We start from the raw sequence: 8,699 nt of genomic DNA, 5'->3' as shown, positions 1-8,699 counted from the left end.
CTGTGGACTCCACTGTCTGTTGCAGGATTGACACCCTACATAAGAAATGTGCTAAAGGCCATCTTTTACAGTCAATTTGTCATTTTGATTGGAAAATTCTCGAATAGAAACATTAATACATTTTCTTAAAATTAATGAATATTTTAAAATAAATACAAAGGCTTTCTGGCTTGTTTTGCCAAAAACAAGAAGAAACAATTAGTTTTATTTGTACATTAATATAATATTCATTTAATGATGCTTTGTTGATAATTATTCATTGAAAAACAACTTTTTAGACACACTTGACTCTTACTCAAAGTCATAGCTGTTATGACATCGTGCTGTTGTTCAGTGGCACAAATTTCATCAAACCTGAGAGCAAAGAATCCACGTAGAACTTTTACCAGCAAGTCCACCGATCAAGCCGATTCCATTAAAATGGTCCGATGGGAACTGTTCGTACGTCGTCAGCCACTAATGTGCTCTTGTGCATCCTCTTGCATGCGCTAGTTGAACACTATTGCTTTACAGTGCCACTGCTGCTCAGAAGCTTCACAGGGTGCCTTTACTTTTGTTTTCGGGGTCCGTACAATGTCGTGGTTTCACGGATTGTTTTCCCTCTCAGTTACGAGCAGTTAATTTTACACAGACACTGTAAAGCTGTTAAGTCTTAATTTTTAAACTGATGAAACACAATGACACCCAAGAGAGAGACCGAATATAGGATCAAACCAAGAGGGAGCGCTGTCCCATCAGCGTTAAGGTAAAGCATCGTAACAGAGGGCGCTGATGGAGACACTGTGGGTGGATCTGGAAATAAGAGTGTGCATTCTGTCCTCCAGATTGGTTAGATGGACAGCAGATAGAGACTGCAGATGCCAGAGATGGACCAGCTAGCTGAGCTTCAGGTCTGATGACAATATCAAAGGGACCCTGATCAAAGCCCGGGAACTCACCTGAATATAGGCTCTTCCTCGGGGGGGGGGGGGGTCAGACAGTGTGAATGATGTAGAGGCAGAGAGAGACAGAGGGATGAGGCAGAAAGATGAGTGATGGAGCTGTGCAACACACACACACAGAGAGAGATGAGAGGTTTAATAAGCAGCCATACGTAGCTCAATGCCATCTGTAGGTTCCTGCCTCCAGGGCTGTGTGCTGCTGTCTGTGTGTGGGTGGATGGGTTTATATTCTCATCTCGCGCTCTGTCTCTCTCCGTCTTCCTCTCTCTTTCTCTCTCCTGCTATGTCCTCATTCCACCCTGTTTCTTACTTTCCCCCTTTTTCCCTCACACATTTTTTTCCCCCTACAATCTCCTGTTTTCTTCTTGTCCTCCCTCTGCCTCACTTTCCCTCCCTCCTGTCCAGGCTCCGTGGTGCCGTTCTCCATGCGGCTGCTGCATTCAGAGCTTCCCCAGTACCTGGCCAAGCCCCAGGAGGCTCTGGACCGCCTGCACAATCTCAAAACCGTCTGCCTGGCTGTTAGTATACACACACACACACACACACACACACACACACACACAAAAACACAGCCTCTGGATGAACATAAAGATATGCATACTCTGTAGTATTCACACAATAAAAAGCTATACACGCCCACAGAAAAATCACATGCAAACCTTTAAGCCCACCTGTGTAAACGGACAAATACGGAGTTATTGAAATTGCAGATTCTGAGACAAGTCACATAAAAAAGCATTCAGCGCCTCTGAGGTTTGAATCCTCTTCCCCCATTAACAGATTCTGGAGAACTTGGAAAAAGGCTTGGCTGAGGATGGCAGCATGATCACCCTAACACAGGAGAACAGGCAAGGTAAGCACGCACGCACACACACACACACACACACACACACACACACACACACACACACACACACAGACATTTGGCTACAGACCTGGCCCTGGTCCCAGACTGCATCACACTGAGGGAGGAGAGTGAGGTCATGGGCCCCAGTGGGTAATACACACACACTCTCACACACACACATACTGAGTCACAGGCACACCTGGTGCAGGACTGCAGTATACCTTGGCCACACATACACACACACACACTTCCAACCACACAAACGCACCGATGCGCTCTAAAAGTGTTTAGCACCTCGCCGCTTCGGCACTCGCGCTGAATATCAAGCGGTCTCCTCGCACCAAGCGGATCGATGCGGATCAATCTGATCCAATCCACTCACATCAGCGAGTGTGCTGGGGAAATAGGCAGGCAGGTAGACACGCCTCCACACGGCGGGATGTAGATAGGCTTCTCCTTCTCTTCTCTCCGACTTCCTCCACACAGCAGTACATCTTAATGCAGCGTTCTTTGAGTCTTATGTCCGCAAGCCCTGCAACCACTAACTTTTCCAAAGGCTGTGTCAGGTTTTTTTTTTTTTTTTTTACTACAAGCCATTTAATCAGCTAATTCAAGGCTGTACAACAACAACAAGCCACTTGGTGAAGTTGAGCTAAATGTACCAAGACACTTGCTTATAATTGGTAAAATTGGCAGGGTGACACGTGTGTGTGTGTGTGTGTGTGTGTGTGTGTGTGTGTGTGTGTGTGTGTGTGTGTGTGTGTGTGTGTGTGTGTGTGTGTGTGTGTGTGCGCCCGTCCGTTCTGGCAGTTTCTCCCCCTTTCTAAAAGCAGTGTAATAGCTGTGCTCTCTCTCTCTCTCTCTCTCTCTCTCTCTCTCTCTCTCTCTCCCCACTACCCACGCAGACAGTCAAGTCAATAACGCAGGGCCTTGCCTTCACACATCAGACCCCCGCTGAGTGATTAGCGCTTCTCCCCAACACACACACAGAGACACACACGTGTGCAGCGATGAATACTAATAGGCCTGCACTCTAACTCTTCCACAGGGTGCACTGTCTGAGGGAAAAATAGGGAAGCAGAGTGTGCCGCAGTGTCTTCCTCACCACCTCACCTTAAAATATACCCTGGTGTGTAGAGAGGAGGTGAGGTTTAATGAGGGGGATGTAGGGATAAGAGCAATGGATTGAGGAGTGGGGGGGGGGGGGGAGAAAGGGGTGACGTTAGTGGGGAGCCCCAAACAAGTAGGTTGGAACGAAAACAGGAAGTCAACCTTCTAAGAAATAAACCCTCTTGTCCGTTTCTTCTTCTCTTCCTGTTTTTAGTGTCTCCAAAGCTGTGGAGGTCTCGCCTCAGCCGGGTCATGTACTCCATGGCCAACTGTCTACTGATGATGAAGGTACGTGTGTGTGTGTGCGTTCGTACGTGCGTGTGTCTCGGTGTGTGTTGGAGCGAATGCATCCCCCGTGTGTGTCCGCGGGAGTGTGTCTGCGAGACGGAGAGATCTCTGATGCCAGGCTGGTGGAGGATTCACAGTGAAATCCCCCCAGACTGACCACTAATTGGATTCTTGGTCAGAGGGGGAGAGAGAGGTTGGGGTGTAGATTTGATCCGACTCAGAGAGAACCACAGTGCCATCTACTGGTGAGAATTGAGATTACAGTATTTTTTTATTATTGTTTTGGATCAATTTCAGTTTCAATATGTCTAACTCGCCATGACATACCAGTGATATGTTGCACATTTACTACAAATCCTAAATACTTTATGTTACTCTGTAATAAAAACTATTTTTGTTGTATTCTGTACAGGCATCCACTAGTTTCTATTCATTACTGTATGCTATGGAAATTAAATTGCTGATTCTTGAAAGATGCTCAGATGAAAGATAACCAGCATGATTTTGTCAGCATCGGACCTGGTGGCACCGATGACAAGTATTAAGCATAGCTACAGTCGTCAGGGCCATAAGTATTTGGACTGTGACACAATTTTTCTAATTTTGACTCTTTACACAACTCCAAAGGATTTGAAATGAAGCAGTCAATATGTGGTTGAAGTGTAGACTTTCAGCCTCAATTCAATGGATAACACAAAAATATTACATGAACGGTTTAGGAATTTTTATACAGTCCCTCACATTTTCAGAGGCTCAAAAGTAATTGGACAACTGTCTGACAAACGGTTTCATGGCCAGGTGTGGCCTGTTCTGTCACTATTTCATGACAAATGATGCAGATAGTAGGATTGAAAATGTTATATTTGCAGTTGGTAGCTGGTCCTTGGAACTCTCAGTATGCGGACCAAAAAGGTGTCAATGCAAGTGAAGGAGGCCATTATTGGGTTAAGAAAATTGGTGTACCTTGGTGAAGAAAAACCCTTCATAACATCTACTGAAGTCAAGAACACTCTGGAGGAGGTAGGCGTGTCATTGTTAAAGTCTACAATCAAGAGACACCTTCAAGAATCTAAATACAGAGGGTTTACAACAAGGTGCAAACCACTGGTAACACTGAAGAACAGGAAGGTCTGATTAGACTTTAACAGAAAACATCTGGAAAAGACTGACCAGTTTAGGAAAAAGATTCTTTGGACAGATGAAACCAAGATGAACTTGTACCAGAATGATGGGAAGAGAAAAGTGTGGAGAAGGAAAGGAACGGCTCATGATCCAAAGCAAACCACATCATCTGTCTAACATGGTGGAGGCAGTGCTTTGGATGGGCATGTATGGCCAATGGAACTGGGTCACTGGTGTTCATTGGTGATGTCACAGATGATAGAAGCAGCAGGATGAGTTCTGAGGTGTTTAGGGCTAAACTGTCTGCTCAGATTCAGCATAATGCTACAAAACTGATTGGACGGCGCCTCACAGTGCAGATGGATAACGACCTAAAACATACTGTGAACACAACCCAAGAGCTTCTTAAGGCAAAGGAATGGAATATTCTTCAATGGCCAAGTCAGTCACCTGATCTCAACCCAAGTGAGCAGGCTTTTCACTTTCTGAAGATAAAACTGAGGGCAGAAAGACTCACAACCAGCAGCAGAAGGAGGCTGCAGTAAAAGGCCTGTCAAAGCATCTCCAGGGAGGAAACTCACCGTTTCTGGTGATGTCTGAGGGAGCCAGACTTCAGGCAGTCATTGACTGCAAAGTATTAAAAACAATGATTATGTTAGTTTGTCCAATTACTTTTGAGCCTCTGAAAATGTGGGGGACTGTGTAAAAGTGGCTGTAATTCCTGATTCCTAATTCCGGTTCATTGGTTCCCAAACTTTTTCTGTCAAGCCCCCCTTTGATAATATAGAAACATTGTAAGCCCTCCACCGCACCCACCCCAAATGAGTCGTACCTTCTTTGTTTTGAATTAATTGCATTATAACATATAAACTAGTGCTGGGCAAGTTAACACGTTATTATCGCGTTAACGCATTAATTAATTAACGGCGACAATTATATTATCGCGCGTTAACGCAGTTTTTTATTTATTTATTATTAAGCGACATTGTTAACACAAGAACCAGGCAGCAAGCAGTGAACAGCTGTGTTCGTGTGGAGTCACTTCCTTCCCCCCAGGTCCGGGACCCCTCCTACACTCCGTCCTTCACTCTTGTCTCACAAACACACACACCCACACACACACACACACACACACACGCGCGCGATCGTCTCGTTACAGATCAAACGTGACCGTTGTGAAGTGGAGCTTCTCGTGAGGACCAAGACACGTCTTGTTTGAACGGACACTTTACTGTCTGAACTGCAGTGTTACAGTGAACACGCTCTTGCACCCGACATGTGGTTTTCTACGTATCATCAATATTGTTAGCGTCAAGAACACGTACCATTCTACTTCCTGTCTCTTCAAAGTAAAAGCACTTCCGTTTTCATGCTCTTCACAATAAAAGTAAATTATGCAATCAAACAATTTACAACTGACAATATTAAAATACATATTGTCGAGTTTTTAAAGTGTTTTTGTTTGGAATATGTATAATAAGCGTCATTTAGTGATCGCTACTGAGAATTTAACAAACATAAAAAAAAGAAGTAGATATGTTTGCAGTTTTCAAGGTGTATATTTCAAATTGCATCTCTTACACACATAAAAATAAAGTTATGAACACCGGCTGAATATCTATTATCAGAATCATTATAACTGTATAACTGCTACTGTGTAAAGGGAATACTGCTGTTAAAAATAACCTTATTTGTTTAAAGTGTTTACAAACCAAATGTTATTGCCCTTTTGTTCATATAGCAGTACTTTTAAAATAAAAGTGAGCAATACACTACTTTGCGCATAACAATGCGATTAATCGCAAAAAAAATCATGCGATTACTCGCGATTAAAAATATTAATCGTTGTCCACCACTAATATAAACTCTAACATATTTGTTTTTCTTTCTAAAATAAGTACATCTCACTTCACTTTTCGACTTCGCAGTTTATTTTACTGAAAAAAAAATAACAATAGTAAAATCAATTTCCAAAAAGATTGGACTTTAGATTTCTTTAAAGTAGTGCTTTCAGACATATTAATTGCATTACATTCTTGAATATATTTTAAGTAAAATGAACTTCAAATGTTAAAATTGAAGTTAGGAACAGTGCAACCACTTACATTACCCCATTTAACAGTAGGTTTTTCAAACTGAATTAGTGTGCAAGAAAATAAAAAATATTACATTAACCGTTAATGTAATATTTTTGTTTTATCCAATGAATTAAAGCTGAAAGTCTACACTTCAATGACTGCTTCATTTCAAATCCACTGGAGTCGTGTAAAGAGGCAAAATTTGAAAAATTGTGTAACAGTCCAAATACTTATGGCCCTGACTGTATATAGCCCATATTCTCTCTGATGTTCTCGATCTCTTCTTTAGGTCATACAGAGGCATATTAAATATTAAATTTCAAGACCAGTTAAATGAAAGTGAAAAATCAACATGCAACATTAATACAACAACAACAGTCTTCTCTCACCCGCTAAGACCATCCGGCTCACCTCGGAATCCACATCCCTTTTTTTTCCTGAGTCGCACCGATTACCTGGAGAATGTGATGTCCTATTTACACACGACAGATCCTTTCAAGCCATAATCATGTTGGAGTGCAGGGTTAGCACATGGGAGACGTTTGCCGGGGCCTTCTCCCAGAAATCTCCGTAGGTTACGGCGACAAACCTACTTGGATAGGTTGAGGAAAAGTGCATTGAGCCTTTCGCCAAATGCAGACCAGATTTTACTGTTGTGTTTTGTACCACAATGATATGACAGGATATGAAACTGTGACATCTCCTCCTTTAAACGTCTTTGATAACCGCATAAGCACAGTGCAGAGCAGCGGCCATTAGCTAGCTCAAATCAAATGTTACTCAAGGAAATGTGCATTCGCTGGGGACTATTTTTAGCAGCGGATTAATCTACATTTGGTGTTCGAGTATTTGTGGCACCAGGACTGTGCATGTTGGATTGAGTCAAAATAAACTACATGTCAGTTCATGGTCACCCAGTGCAACAGTGTGGCTCATTTATGAGTTTTTAATAGTTTTTGGATACACAATAGAGCTCTATGGAAAAGAGGAAGAAGAGATATCACTGAGACACTGTAGTAGGAAGAATCATTTTTTGTCTCGTATACTGTATGAGATTTGAAGGTCTGGTTCAGTTTTAGACACTGAAAACTGAGTCAGAATAAAAATAAAATCCTGCTCCGTAATACACATGTACAATACACACTTTCTTTACATCGTCCCAGCCCAGTACACACATACTCTCTCTGCACACACACACACACGTCACTGACCTCTCTCTGTCGTCCCGCTCATCAGTCCAGTCACCATGTGAGCGATGTGTAGCAGTGCAGCGTGGAGGTGGGAGGAGGGTCACATCGCCCAGCTAATACACCATATGTTTGATTAATTCTCTCTGTCTCTCTCTCTTTGTCTTTCTCTCTCTGTGTGTGTCTCTCTCTCTTTGTCTTTCTCTCTCTGTGTGTGTCTCTCTCTCTTTGTCTTTCTCTCTCTGTGTGTGTCTCTCTCTCTTTGTCTTTCTCTCTCTCTCTCTCTCTCTCTGTGTGTCTCTCTGTCTCTATCTGTCTCTCTCTCTCTCTGTCTCTCTCTCAGGACTATGTGCTGGCTGTGGAGACCTATCACTCCATCATCCAGTATGAACCCCAGCAGAGAGTGCAGCTGCTCAGTGGCATTGGACGCATCTTCTTGCAGGTCCACACACACACACACACACACACACAGTGCCGTTAGAAAGTGAACCCTAGAATTTTCTGTATTTCTGCATAAATCTGTCTTAAAATGTGATCCGATTCAAGTCTTAAAACGAGACAGAGGACCCAGTTGAACAAAAAATATATTATAATTATTTATTTATTTAGCTCAACAAAAGGCAAATCCTGCAGCAAGATTACCTGAAAAACGTAAGTCAGTCTTCTAAAGAATGGAATGTTTTGGATTGGCCTTAATCCAATAAAAATGTTTTGGGAATCCCTGTTGAGACGTTGTACATTTCAAGTTATTGCTGCTTAACGTGCACACCAGGTTTTGAAAGCAAAGGTTCACATACATTTTCAGAATAAGATAATTCATTTTGGATAAAAAACATGTTTATATTTATTTGTAGGATTTAGATGATTATTATGATAATTCTAAAGAGTTCACAAAATTTGTGCCAACTATATATCCACCATGGATGGATTATGAGAGAAAACAGTCTAGCTAATTGCTTCCAATACAGTACGACCAGATAATTTAAAGGGATAGCTACGATAATGGAAACACTCTGAACAAAGTCTCTGACAGTTAAGAAATCTATATCCTCTGCTGGGATATATTGTTGAGATCCCACGCGTGCGTGCGTGCGTGCGTGCGTGCGTGCGTGCGTGCGTGCGTGCG

The sequence above is a fragment of the Anarrhichthys ocellatus genome, unplaced genomic scaffold (genome assembly GCF_004355925.1).
Source record: "Anarrhichthys ocellatus isolate YVR2014 unplaced genomic scaffold, GSC_Weel_1.0 scaffold117, whole genome shotgun sequence".
NCBI classification, from domain to species: domain Eukaryota; kingdom Metazoa; phylum Chordata; class Actinopteri; order Perciformes; family Anarhichadidae; genus Anarrhichthys; species Anarrhichthys ocellatus.
Note: the sequence above shows the minus strand (reverse complement) of the source record.